The sequence below is a fragment of the Myotis lucifugus genome, unplaced genomic scaffold (genome assembly GCF_000147115.1).
Source record: "Myotis lucifugus unplaced genomic scaffold, Myoluc2.0 scaffold_45, whole genome shotgun sequence".
In the NCBI taxonomy this organism is placed as follows: domain Eukaryota; kingdom Metazoa; phylum Chordata; class Mammalia; order Chiroptera; family Vespertilionidae; genus Myotis; species Myotis lucifugus.
The window spans coordinates 3,867,688-3,880,696 of record NW_005871093.1 but is presented as its reverse complement, the minus strand read 5'-3'; positions in this window follow the sequence as shown (position 1 = coordinate 3,880,696).

Below are 13,009 nucleotides of genomic sequence, written 5' to 3'. Positions count from 1 at the left end.
AGGTCTCTCAATGGGTGTTGACTTCTAACTCTTGAGACCTCGGCCACAAGGCATCAGCATTCAGTCATGCAATGCCCTGGATGTGGAGTAGAAACCCGACTTCCTGCATTGATTTTGCTGCTAGGGAGCTGTGACACTTTGGGGCATTGAGTTATCTTTTAGGCAGGTCAGATGTAAAAGGCGATGAACAAAGGTGCTAAGCAATTCTCACACGCTGCCTTGTCTACAAAATGTGGATACCAGCTTCTCCACTTCCCACTCAAGGATTTTATTAGGATGGCATGAGGCTACTGCAGTCAAAGATCTTCAAGTACTATCACACTCTTTCCCAACCTACAAGATTAGACTAATTATTAATGAGTGATTTCAGCACCTGCCTTGTCAGCATACCACTTACTAGTATTTTCCCAGGCTAGCCTCCTTCCCTTTATGGCCGCCATGTGGCTCCTACTGCGCATGCCTCATAGTTTTGCTTAGTCATCAGGCTCCCACTGCACACACCTCAGCAGAGGAATTCCCCCCTCGTTGCTTATCCCTCCCCCAGTTAACCTGGGGAAGCAGGCCAGTTGGTCCCTGAGGAGATTGGAAATCCTGTCTTTCCTGTCCACTCCAATACTTGGAATGACTGTGAAGCTCCTTCTTCCACATTAATCCTGCTTAATTAGATGCCTGCTCCCTTCTCTTTTGTTAATATCTAACTAGCTGCCTACTCTAACACTAAGGCAGAAGAATTGCTTTGAAGGAGAAAGACTTAAGCTACAGCTTGGAGGCAGAAGTAGTTCTCCATAATCCTAAATAATGTCAAATAATATCAAATGGCTTTTAATTTAGTGATTTGGAAACTGAGGAGCTTCTCTTTCATGAATTGCTTCATTTCTGCAAATATCAGTGTCTAGAGCTGTTGGGGTCCTTTCGGGAAGAATAAGAAGTTAGGACCTTCTGCATCTTCACTTCAAAACATTGAAGGGAAGCCAAATCTTCTCATCATCAATTATAGCATACCCAGCATTAGGAGTCTTCATAGGTTGCATTATTTGTCCTCTTTGAGAAACTTCTTCCTCCAACAAAAATGTGAGCTTCAAATAACAGTTTCATGACCTAGCCTCCCAACAATGGACAAAGAGAACGATCCAAGCTCAATTCTTTCATTGCAACCCATTTACCTGAATCTGGGACAAGACAGATTTTTTATATGATGAGAATAAAGCTGAGAAATTGATATGAATTGGAAAGAGGGCTTTAGTGGCCTAGAGCTCCAGCATCCAGATATTCCAGTTTTTCTCCAGCCATTCCAGATTATAGGGACAAGTAACTTTTTTTATTTCACTTCAGATGCACTGGTTGTCTGGCACTGTGATCAAAAGCATCCTCACTAGTTATCATTGTGTCACAGTTTATCAGAAGCAGGCTTTATACACCCAGTAGTGTGCTGGAGCCAGTTCACACAGGTGATTGTGTTAATCTCTTTCCAACTCTGTGATCAGAAACTTCATTGAAGTAACTTGAAATTGGCCATGGTGGGAATATTTATACCATAGAAACTGGCAAACTTGGATGTTACTCTCTTAGAGGGTCAGTTATTACATATTTAAACCTCTTTTGAAAAATTTGCTGTAAAGGGAAAAAAAGTGAAGTTGTACAAGTTCTGAATGATTATAAGGTAAGGTTTAAGACTATCAGTGGGAAAAAGAAAAAGGAGAAGCACATATGATTTTGAGGTATTCTTAATATACATGGCCAATCAAGGTTCATGGAAAGTGTAATGACAGTATTTATTCTCGCACAGAAAGAATTGCTAAACAGTTCTATGTTGGTCATTGGTTCCTAGAGGGAAATAATAATAATAATCTATACTAATAAAAGGGTAATATGCTAATTAGACCAGACATCTTCCAGACGTCCTTCCGGACAAAGCCACAGTGGCAAGGGCTGAGGCAGAGGTGGTTAGGGGTGATCAGGCCAGCAGGGGAGAGCAGTTAGGGGCAACCAGGACAGCAGAGGAAGGTGGTTAGGGGCAACCAGGCCAGCAGGCAGAGGTGGTTAGGGGTGACCGGGCAGGCAGGGAAGCAGTTAGGGGCGATCAGGCTGGCAGGAAGAGGTGGTTAGGGGTGATCAGGCAGGCAGGCAGGTGAGCAGTTAGGAGTAGGTGGTCCTGAGGGGTCCCAAATTGGAGAGGGTGCAGGCTGGGCTGAGGGAACCCCCCATGCATGAATTTTGTGCACCGGGCCTCTAGTCCTATCTAATAATAGACAAACATGGTAATTGACTGTACCTTCGCTATGCCTCCCATTGGCTAATCAGTGTGATATGCAAATTAACTGCCAACAAAGATGGCAGCTAATTTGCATACTGCAGGCAGGGCGGGACAGCGCCATCCCGCCTGCCCTGCCACCATCCAGGCCTGCTATTTGTGACCTGGGGCAGCCGGGCAGTGCAGCAGTGATTGGCCAGCCCGCCCGGCCTCCATCTGGGCATCCCATCTGCGACCTGACCCGGGGCGGCCGGGCGGGGCAGCAGCGATCGGCTGGCCCACCTGGCCACCATCCGGGCATCTCGTGTGAGACCTGCCCCGGGCCGGTGCCCCAACCCCTGGATCGGCCCTACCGTGTGCACAACACAGGGAGGTGGGGCAGGCACCAAGGGATCGGGCCTGCCATCTGCCACCCAGGGAGCGGGCCTAAGCCAGCAGGTCGTTATCTCCCGAGGGGTCCAGACTGTGAGAGGGCACAAGTGGGACTGAGGGACACTCCTCCCATCCCCCCTCCCCCGCCAGTGCACAAATTTTTGTGCACCGGGCCTCTAGTAATAATAATAAAAAAGCAGAAGTCAGTCATCTCCTCCCAACTCATTGCTGGCCAGTCCCTTACCTGCCACTTAAGCTCTTATTGTGGAGTTCACTGTGGTTTCCCCAACCCCACCATGCCTGTTCACAACTCTACAGGCTTGCATATTCTTTTCCCTCTGTCTGGAACATTCTACCCTGATTTAATTATCTGGAAATCTTCAATTCTTCCCTCAAGGCTCTGTTCCAACATTGTGGCCACTCTGAAATCTCCCACTTAGGTATGAGCCAGAGCTTTATTTGCACTGAAGACACAATTGTTTGAGTGTCCAATGAACATGATTAGCACTGAGTTAGACCCAGAGGGGAATGCAAAAGTTCGAAGACCAGTAGACAATGCTTCTGCCATCAAAGAGCTAATCATCTTGTTGAATAATGAGATTACTTCCGTGGAACAATATGAGAGAATGTACAATCAAGCCCCAATTTGGGCAGTACAGATTTTAAATGCCAAAGGAGTGGAGAGGAGGAGAACATTCATCACAGCTAATTCTGCCAAACGCATGCCTCACATATAGATAACAGATGAAAATAGTGTGCTCTCACCAATTGTACTGCCACCAGCCAGTTATTGACATTGTCTCCCCACCAAGGGTAAGGGGGGGAAAAGGCAAGAAAGGAGAAGAAAGTAGAGGATTATAAACATTCTCACCTAGGAGGGGAAACAGAATAGAAATGCAAATGAGGTTGTCAAAATTCACTTCACCTCTTTCACCAAGCAATTTCACTTCTGAGAAATATTCTGAATGTACACAGAGTCAGCATTGTTAGTAATAGAGAAAAATTGCAAACGAGTCCATCAGTAGAAAACTGGTTGAACACATTTTGTTATAGCGGTACTGGGGAATCCTATTGCAGCCATTAAAAGAGAATGGTGTGTTTCTTTATGTACCGTCATGGAAAGATCAACAAAATGTATTATTAAACAGAAAAAATAGAAAGTTGTAGACGCATCGCTATACTATAATCGAGTTCATATAAAACACAAGGGCAGGAAATATTGTATCTCTGTGTAATCATTCACTTACTTAGTCATTCATTTAACAATCTCCTATTATGTGCCAGGCAATGTCCTGAGTGTTAGAGCATCCACAATGAACAAAATAGCTAAAGTCCTTACCCTCCCAGAGTTTCCATAGAGTGGGATGAAACAAATAAGCCATATATCAGATGACTAAGCAAGGCATGGGGAAAATATGGCAGCGTAATGGGAAAGGGTTGCCTGGGGAGGGGACATTGCTAGCTGAGTAAGGTGACAGAGACAGCAGAGATCTGAAGGAGGTGAGGGTGGTGTGGCTGTCTGGAGGGAGAGAATTCCAGGCAAAGGGAGCAGAAAGTGCCAAGGGTAAAGTGAGTGAAGAGGGGAGCAACAGATGTCAGAGACAGAGGTCCTAGGGGCCACTTCATGCAGAGCTCTGGGGCCATTCTGAAGACTCCAGCTTTTGTCCTGAATGAGACAGGAAGCCAGTGGAGTGTTGGGCAGAGACGTGATGTGGTCTGAGTTCTGTTTCACCTGGGCCACTCTGGCTGCCATGTTGAGAACAGATTATTGGGGAGCAGAAGTGGAAGCAGGGAGGTCATTTAGGAGGCTAATAAAATGATCCAGCAGAAAATGCAGGTGACTTGGTCCAGGATGATAACAGGGGACTGGGCAGGAGGGTGGGGGGACTGATTGATTCTGGCTGCATTTTTAAGGCAGAGTTCATAGGATTTAGCTGTGGAGTGAGTATGGAGTATGAAAAAGGTTGTTTTTCTCTTTTTTCCAAAGCCAAAAAAAATAATGAAGTGGTCATTAACTGAGATTCAGAAAACTATAGTCTAAATGAAGACATTCCAAACTGCTTTATTCTAAGAGTTCTATGTTGTTCAGCTATTTTCCACAAAAATCTATCTGTGGCATACTTGTGTAACTAGTATTATTTTTTGTCCTCACCTCATTTTGAAGCCCAGCTATTAGGAAATCCCAAGAAAGACCCCTTTTTGTCAAGTAGTAATTCTTTTGCCATCACATTTTGCTGTAACATAATTTTATCACTTTCAATAATAAAAGGTTTCCCAGGACAGGGAATATCAATTTATTTTTTTATAAATGAAACTGTGTTTTAATCCACCAGGTAAAGTAACTCAATAAAGAAATTTCACTAAAGCCACTGTCAAGTGCACACATCCTGTGCACCACACCTCCCCAATGAATCTGGTTTGAGAGGTCCATCTGCTGGGTATAGCTGATTGCATGTAAGTACACACCATGCTTTGAGACATACAGATCTATCTCAGCAATCACTCCCTTGTAACATTATCTTGTTCTGGAGACTAAGAATCCTGAACAGGAGGGAAGGATGTGCCATTTGACTGCAGGAAGTTGCTATAGGAATGAGATCAATGGTATATAAGCCACCTCAAAGAAGGCAGAACCTGTGGTCTCCTTGGCCACTCAAGTTAGGGAGTAGTCAGCCCCTCAGAGTTTCCATGGATGACTTGATGATCCTTGATATGCTTAATGGGCCCAGCTAGTCCTCCCAGATGCACAGATTCCCCTGCAACAAGAATTTGGAGTATGAAGTGCTGTGATCTGCCAAGACTCCCAGAGTCCCCGTTAGTATCAAAGAACCTACCCCCAGTTAAAATGGCCAACCTATGTAGCCTCTGTGATAAGTGTCAGATATGCAACCTATCCAGGCTCAGGAAACCATGTAGGCTCTAATCTGGGAAGTTCTTGGAGCCCGAGTTGACATTACTCAAGTTTCGCTGAAGAAAATCTTTCAAGTTGCTCCCAAGAGCACAGGACAAGGTAAACATGTGGCTGTCCTAGAAGCTGAGGAATCTGCCTCCTTCCCTGTTTGCCACATGATCCTTCAAAGAGAAGCTCTGACCCTGTGAGTCTCAACCTAAAAGTGTTCCCCACTATGGCTATCAAGGTATGTCTTCCACTGTGGGCTACAAAGCATCCTTCTTCTCCATGCCCCTCAACAAGTCCATCTCTGTGCGTAGGCCACTCAAGCAGGGAGTGATGAAATAATTCAGCAGCATCAAGTCTTCACATTGCACCCAACCCAGGATCAGCTACACAATTTGTGGGCCCAGTTCAAAATGAAAATGTGAGACACCCTTGTCCTTAAATGTATTATAAATGTAATATATGTTAAACGTTCTTAAGAATTTAAAGACATTGTCAATGGAACATTAAATCAATTGGGAACCCTTTCTGTACGTCACCCATCCATGAGGCCATCCCTGACTACCCCTTTTACAGAAGTCCCAAGGCTACCACCACCTCACCCCATTCAGCAATGGGATAGCAATGCTTTCCTGAGGTCTCTTCCAAAAGATAGTGGGCCTGGGCCACAGCAGAGAACAACCTGGACCTGCCCAGAAAGCAAGAGGTCATGAAGCAGACAGACAGGGCTGTCCTGGAATCAGAGCCATGAGTAGGGAGGGAGAAAGACAAATTGCTAGAAGGGGATCTTTTGAGGTTATGGGTGGGAAATCACTTGGGGAATCATTTTTAAAGTTTAAGGAGGTAGGGGAGGGAGGAGAACTGTTGGGTCTCCAGAGTAAACATTGAAACTTCTCATCAACTAGAGAAAGCCTCGTCCTTATTCTACAGTTGAGAAAACTGAGGCTCAGATAGAATAAGACATCTGCTTAAGTTATGCAGATAGCAAGTTGTGAACAAATGAGGTGCTATTGCGTCTTTGCCTTCAAGGAAACCACTTTAAAAACATTTTTTTAATATTCTCACTAATAACCTGAAATTCTTAAATTTAAATGTCCCCAGTGAACAAATAACAACAACAACATGGACTAGTCAATACTTCTAAACAGTCATTATGTACCAGTCACATGGACAAGGATTTTTGCATGTTTTACATTTAAACCTCTCCCAAACACTTAGATGTGGTCGCTGACTGTTTTCTTATATTGCAGTGACTGAAAGGTTAAGAAAATCATCCATAGTTCCCATATTTCATAAAGGGTCAGCCACATTTCAAATATGTAGCCAAGAAATAGCTGTCTCTAAGACCACTGACCACTGGGCCCTTCTGCTCTATTTAACTAAGGCACGCATTTCTAGCACCAGATCCAAACTCCAGGGAAGGTACAGGTAGATGCAGGTGAGCATTAAGACTGTGACTGTGAAAGGGTAAGAAGGGTCACAGTGTTCCAAAGGTACAGAATTTCAGATGAGCATTTCCACTGAGACTTTGCATCTGCATTGAAAACAAATCTCATCAGAATGTAAAGGCGGTAAGGGTTAAAACTGTGTTAAAAGAGGCAGCGATTAAGAAATCTAAAATAGGCAGCAGAGCTTATCTTGGGTCCAGGAAGCATCACCAATTGGCTGGTGTCGCTGCATCTCTTGGTTACTTCCATTGATTAAAATGAGCTTAATTGGAGGAAGTAATTTCTAAAGGCCCAGTTACACTCTATGATACTTAGAATTTCTGTTCACAAAACTGGCAAAGTTACTTATTCCTTTTCTTTGTTCATTTATTTGGTTGGTTTGATTCAAAGGCCTCTGGGATTATCTTTCTGGGAAATTTCTATGTTCAACTGCTAATAGCAAATAGATACTTCCACCAACTGAATGAAATATTGGAGAACAGTTCATATGCAATGTATGCTATCACTGCTCTGGAGCACCAAAACTTTAAGGGCCCGGAAGTCCCATTTCTATTCTGAATGCTATAATTGTGATGCCAGTCATCTAGCAAGAGCATTTAAACCAGGCAGACCCATCACCAAAGCCAGGACTGAACAAAAAAATTGCTGTGATACCCTCACACAGTTCTAGCCCAACAGCTGCACACAGAAGGCAACATTCTACCCTGCTCCTTGCATCCCTCTCTTCCTTCCTGTGCTATTGTGTTTTCTGAACTTTCTTGGCTGGGTAATCCTTCCCCAGGCTCTCACCTGCCATTTGTCCTGAGCATACATTACCCCTCTATATTTCTGACCCTCAGAACTGTTTCTTGCACACAATTTCCACTTGATCCCTTGGCTTCATCTCCTTCTGACCACACCAAGCAGCCACACACCCTCTTGGCCTTAACCCCCCAGGAGACCACTTGCTCAAGGCCTGAGAATCTGACCTAGCCCATTACAAGAGAGGGGAGGACTTTTTGGACATAAGGAGGACTTGGGCTTATTTCTTAACTCTGCTTTAGTTTCCTCCTAGAAAAATGGACACTATAATATACCATGTGAGTTTGTTTTAAAGATCAAATCTCTGAGATTCACAATTCGGAACTTAAAAGCAGTGATTGAAAGTGATGAAGAGGAAGGGAGGGAGATGAGGAGGAGGAAGAAGGAGAGAACCACAGTGATAAACCCTGAGAATTAGCATACATCCAGAAAGTCACCCTGTTACCATAATACCAAATGAGGCAGCTGAGATCAGTAAAATTCACTGAAATTTGAGATCAGTCATTTTACAGAAAATGATTTTGATGAAATTAATTCAATCTGCAATTCTGGTTTTTAAGCAGCAATGATGATTCCCTTGGCTAAAATGGTGGGCTTTTAAAAGGGGAGGGAAACTTTACTAATACCAAGTGGGCTATCCCCTAAGAGTTCTGACTTAGATCTGTAGCTAAACCAAGACATCTGGCAATTTCAAAAAATTGAACTTGATCTTTAACAAATACAGACACAAATGTGAAGAACATGAAATCGCTCTTCAGAATGAGCCTTAATGGGCTGCATTGCCTTTCAGAAATATTTTCTAATGAGCCTTTGGACACGAAGTTATTCCAATTTGCGATGCATTTGAGGCAAAACCAAGAGGAGAAATTACATTTGCTTTTTCCCACTGGGTTGTTAAAGACCCAGATTGACAAACCTTGAATATCCAACTGTGGGCAAAGCTCTTTGTGGTCAAACCCCTCACTTTTTGGGCTGGCACGGTGGAGACCCCAAAACAATGGATCCCTACAGAGCTATTACAGACCAACAATCCAGACAGCCAGGCAGCAAGCAGTGAAAGAGAGCTCATCTATGACAGGCTAAGCACTGGCTGGAGAAAGAATTGACTCAAGGGCCACAATGGGTTCTTAAACTGGACCGGAGGGCTGGAACAAAAGCATGGATGGAGTGTTTGTGTGAACTAATATAAATTCAAAGTAAACATCATTACATAAAAGGGTACGGTCTTTTTTTTTTTAGTTTTATTCATTTCAAACGGGCCGGATCCGGCCCGCGGGCCGTAGTTTGCCCGCGGCTGGGCTAAGCACTGGCTGGAGAAAGAAGAGAAGAAAAGGATACAGAGATGAAACAGACACAGAACTCATGGGCGGGGAGTAGGTGCTACACCCAGCTAAAATCCTAAATTCCAGGCCTCCATTCACCTAAATTCTTGGGGAGCAGGCCTTTAAGAAGAAGGCCTCTGACCTTGGAACCCTGCAGGCACTATATCAACATGCACCGCAGCTATTTCCTGAGTTTCTCACGGAGTCCTGTTCCCTGACATGTGCTGGCTGCACATTTGATTCCTGTTTTGCTGATGCACAGGGTTGGTGCTAGTGCCTGAATGTTTACCTTCTTTTACATCTTGGCAGCAATTTAACCTGTGTGGAGCCAACTCTAAGCTTGCTTTGTGGGTGTCCCACAGGTCACCAAAATTTAGAGAGATTCAACATATGATAGATTTTTTAAAATTCTAGGCAAATTTTAAGTCTCTCTATCTTCAGTTCTCCCATTATTTCCACAGCTCTAGTTAGAAGTCCATCACTGGCCCCAGGCCAGGCACTTAAGCTACTATTAGCGATGGATTGAACCAAAGAGTCAAGATCAAGGAAAGAGAATTCATAGGCATGAGGCATCTTTGTGAGCTCCAGGGAACACCACTCTCTTTGGTATGTCTGGGCTGAGGGCTAGTCCATAAGATCCATTATGCAAACTGGAAAAGGTGCCCCCTCCAAGCAGATAGAGCGCCAAGGGTCCACAGCTTGAGCAGCCTCACATTCTTTGGATTTCTTTAGCACAGACACACAAGCACATGCCTTAGGAAGCAGAGCCTGGACTGGACTTCAGTTTCTCTTACCCCTAAGCCAGGTGTCCTTGTACAAGTCAGAACCTGTTCAACCATAAGCAGTGGCCCTGTTTCTGGGAACAGCTGCCCCTCTTGACTCCTTTTAGACTCTCCTGGACATTTGCTAAGTCCATGAACAGGATGCCCCTGGTCTCCAAAATGACCTGGGCTTCTACCCAGCAGTTAGCTATTGCCTTCCCTGGGCAAGCCTATCTAAAGAACATCATCACCCATGGGCAAGCCCACCACCTGACTTGCTACCGGTCCCCTAAGATGCTAATATTTAGGATCCTGGAAAGATTGTTAATACTTGCGTATAATCAACACAATATAGTGGTCAAGAACCTTGTTCAGCAACCAGACTGTCTTATGTCGCAATTCATGCTCTATCCTTTCCTAGCTGTACAAGCTCAAGCAAGTTTTTTGAGCAATTTGTGCCTCAGCTACCTCCTCTATAAAGTGAGGATAGTAATATTAACCATAATACTTAGGAGTTTTAACTAAGCACATGAAAAGCTCTGAAACAGTATCTGTTCCCATTCAATATTTAGCATGTGCTACCTGCTAAATATTAACTGTTATTATTCTATTTATCCAATGAAAGGTGTTTTATAGTAAGAGATACTTACAGCCCAACTATCTCACTATGTGCCCTCAGTATTCCTGTGTGGTTGAAAGTTGTTCAAAATCAAAGTTTTGGAAGTCACAAGAGAATTTTAAGTGGAGTCATGTATACCCAGGACATATCACATGTGTGTATTAATGTGCACACCACGGGCAGGGAAATGGGACCGTATTTCATATGCTATGCAAAGCTCCTTTGGAGCTCTTTGAGCTCATTCTCTATATTTGTGAGATGACCAATAATTACACGAGACAATACATTTAGTGCAGCGGTTCTCAACTTGTGGTTCGCGACCCCTTTGGGGGTCGAATGACCCTTTCACAGGGGTCACCTAAGACCATCAGAAAACACATATATAATTACATATTGTTTTTGTGATGAATCACTATGCTTTAATTATGTTCAATTTGTAACAATGAAATTGGGGGTCACCACAACATGAGGAACTGTATTAAAGGGCCGCGGCATTAGGAAGGTTGAGAACCACTGGGTTAGTGTGTGTGCCAGCTCTGCCCTTCCTTTCTGGATCTCTCCACAAACTCTCGTTCTCTGTCACCCTCATCTTTCTGTTTCCCTTCTTTCTCCTCTATCTCTCCCCAAAGCATCAGAGCAAAAGTAGAAGAAAAAAAATTCACCCATAACCTACCTCCCTGAAAGGGCCACTAGAAATATTGTGCTGTATTGTCTCTTTGACCTGGGGTCTGTGCCCTGTGTTATAGAGATGAAGCGGAATGTGAACACCAGCCCGGGCAGGGTCTCGTGAGTTTTAAATGAGATTATGCAGATTTAAGTACCTGGCATTGCATTCAATAACATTGGCTCTTCTTTCTAGCTATGGTGCTGCTTAGAAGGTTGATCCAAATCAGTTGTATTTTTTTTTCTAAAACTCAGCACACAGTGGCCTGTGTATAAACCCTTTCCGTTCGGTGTGATTTTTCTGCCTGGCGTCTCTCCTCTCTCCTCCCCTACCACCCTGTGTTTTGCTGATGGCAAATCAATGGCACATTTTTTCTTAAACAGCCTGCACTTGGTATTTTACTACCAACCACAAGGGCCCCCGCCTTTTAATTACTCCTGCTGAGCCCAGCACTATATATAACATTAATGTTTCTGGGGCTGCCAGCAATTAAAACCAAAAATAAATAACACATTATAAGCTGAAAACCAGCTAAGCCCCGGTAATGCTACGGATGGATAGAGGCTTTTGTTTTTAATTGCTCAAGTTTCTCCAGGCCCTGCAGAATGTAAACACCTGACAAACAGCTGTTTGCCAGGGATCGGAGCCGCGGAGGCCTGGACTTCCATCTTTTCCCATGTTCTTTTCCCTCCTCTGGGCCCTGGGGATCTGCCTGCCATTCTTCTGCCTCAACGTTTCCCTCTGCAGAAGGGAGATGCTCAGGAACAAAGCCCAGTGAATGCACACGCGTCGATGACCGCACTGTTCTTGGTCATGAATCGAATTGGAGCAAGCTAGATTGATGTTTGCTGTTGTTTTTGTTTTTCTAGCTTGGATAGAATAGTGAAAGAGTGGTTTTGATGACTACTTATCTTAGTTGGATGTGAGAGTTTTGTAACAGAGATTTCCCATAATGAGGAAGAACAATGGTAAAATCAAATTGGTAAAGCTCTCTTTGAAGCCCACCTGAACATTTAACTATTGGTATTTTTGCTAAAGAAGTCCTGGTGCGGTACCCACCACAAAAGGTTGGCTGTGCTGCCAACCACTCCCAGTTGTGAAGTGTAAGAGTACAGATTTGCTAAAAAGGATCCGCAGTCTCAGCCGGTCCCCTGTCCCTCCTTACACCTTTGAAGGAGCTTTGACTTTTTCTACCTAATAGGCATTAGATTAAAGCAGTGGTTCTCAACCTTCCTAATGCAGCGACCCTTTAATACAGTTCCTCATGTTGTGGTGACCCCCAACCATAAAATTATTTTTGTTGCTACTTCATAACTGTAATGTTGCTACTGTTATGAATCGTAATGTAAATATCTGATATGCAGGATGTATTTTCATTGTTACAAATTGAACATAATTAAAGCATAGTGATTAATCACAGAAACAATATGTAATTATATATGTGTTTTCCCCTGTGAAAGGGTCTTTCGACCCCCAAAGGGGTCGAGACCCACAGGTTGAGAACCGCTGGATTAAAGGCTCAGAGTGCCCTGACATTGGAAATGTGTCTGACACTTCTTGCAAAATTGTTCTTAGAAAGATTGCATCGGTCAGAAGTCTGTTTTACAAGGTCAGGGATGTTGATGCTGCTACATGTGTCCTTAATGGTTCCTCCCAGCACCAGGAGCCATGAGGACTCCAGACCAGTTTCCTCTCTGCCTGAGCGCTGAGCAGCCTCCTGGGTGTGGCTAAGAGAGGACAGGAAGGTACCTGCTTCTGCAGATTGAGGCAAGGGCTCGGCACCTGCCTTGGTAGCAGATGGCTGCATTGTGGTTGAGTCCCTGCCCCCAGTCTTACACGCCTAGACTGCCAAGAAATGCATGACGTAAAACTCAA